A 1,943-nucleotide genomic window follows, 5' to 3' on the forward strand; every position below is an offset into this window, starting at 1 on the left:
GGGGTCAGCGTTTTAAAAATGCACATTTTTAACATTAATGCTAACTTTTGTTTTAGCCTTTCTGAATTGGCATGGTGTACTTTATGTGTTTTAGGGAGAGACTTTGATGCGAAAAATGTGTGATATCTAATCAGGTAGAGAGAAAACTACTGCTTCGTATGCTATGTACGCCGTTGCTCGCTTGTTGTGCGTAAACGGTTCGCAACTGGGCTTTGGAGTATTTTTTTTCTGAAAGAGTATTCACTTGCCCAAAAGGCGGCCAGTCATTGATAAGGAAATAAAAAAAAATGCGGTCCTGGAAGCAATGTACATGTAAAAATTTTAACTTTCAAGTAGCTGATAGCTCATTGCCACAAGGGCAAAAAATGTTTCATAATGACTTTTTTGCATTTTTTCTCAGAAAATATTATCATTGCAATGTATCTAATTGTATATAAATCATGGACCCATACTGTATCCTAGATACGTCACCTCCACCTGTGTGTATACTACCATGCATTAGTTGCAGATTTCTTTTTTAGCTGCATACTAGCTTTTTTTATCCGATATAACACAACATAATTATAATAGTTTGCTATATTTAAGATGTGTGTTATTTAAGCCCGTTGTCGGCGAGGTTGAAAATGATTTTAATGAAAAATGCTTTACACAGAATATTCACTATATGATGTTACTAAACACCCTTCCGTATTTTAAATGATATTTTTTTCACGAAGTAAATGAAGCTCTAGTGAGAGTTATAACCCACATACAAAAATGACGTGTTGCAATCGACAAGACGCACGAATTTAACCCTTTTTTAACTGAAAGTCAAACAATTCTAAAGTTTTTTTCTAAAGTTTTTCGCTATAAAACTGAAGAAGAAAGAACTGCATAATACAAACATGTAACCAGAGTTTATGTCGGTCACCCACTTTTTATCGATATAACAATTACGTAAAAGAATACCAACTGCATATCACGCGTGTACCCATCCCAATGAGTACCAAAACCGTTTATTATGAACAGCTAAAATAACAATATTTGGTTATTTTTTCACTTTTGAATATTAGCACATCATGGACTTTTCATTCATGCAATACGATATATTTCCAACCAAAAAAAAGGGGCATAAATATTGAGCAGAGTTACCGCATCGGTCTATATCATTTTTATGCAGACCACAGCATATTGTACAGGGTCAAAGCGCTCAAAGCACCGGTGGTGGCTGCAGTTGCTACTCATCAGTTTATATACTGGAACGAAAGTGACGTAGTGTGTTAGTTTTAGAGCCCAGATGATACAGTTTCGGACATCGCTTAAGTTTCGTAAAATCAAATAGATATTGTGTACATCAAGTAGAAAATACAGATTTTACAGTGTGCATTTAAAAAAAAAAAGCTATATAAACCCAAAGTAATATCAACACTTACAGATCAAGGGCGTATTTTTTAAAATAAAATATATTTTCAAAATTATAAGTCAATAATTTTAAGCCATTCTTGTGATATCGGTATGTCTTATGGGCTGTGAGTTGGTCTTTTTTTGCTTTAAAAGGATCTTTTTTAAATATTTTCTTTTACACCATATAAAAAATGTATTTACGACAGGAATAACGCTTGAGAGACCTTTATTGACATATTTGGCATATTTCCCGAGTGTGTATAATAGATGAATACTTAATAAAAAATCGAAGATTTAGTTTTAGTGATATGTTTACGATAACTAATTATTATATAAAGCTATCAGATGTCATTAACGTAACTGAACGTGGAATACCAACTTTTTGTCATGTGAATAACTTGCCTACTCAAAGTTAAGTTGATTTAACCTAAAACATATCATTTAACCAAATCTTAACATAAATAGATAAGGAATTAAAACAAAGTACAAGTAGTTATGATTGATTCTTTATATAAAGTATCCACCCTTTTTGTGGTTTTGGTTTACCATTTAATCTTTTA

Source organism: Mercenaria mercenaria, chromosome 4 (genome assembly GCF_021730395.1).
Source record: "Mercenaria mercenaria strain notata chromosome 4, MADL_Memer_1, whole genome shotgun sequence".
NCBI lineage: Eukaryota > Metazoa > Mollusca > Bivalvia > Venerida > Veneridae > Mercenaria > Mercenaria mercenaria.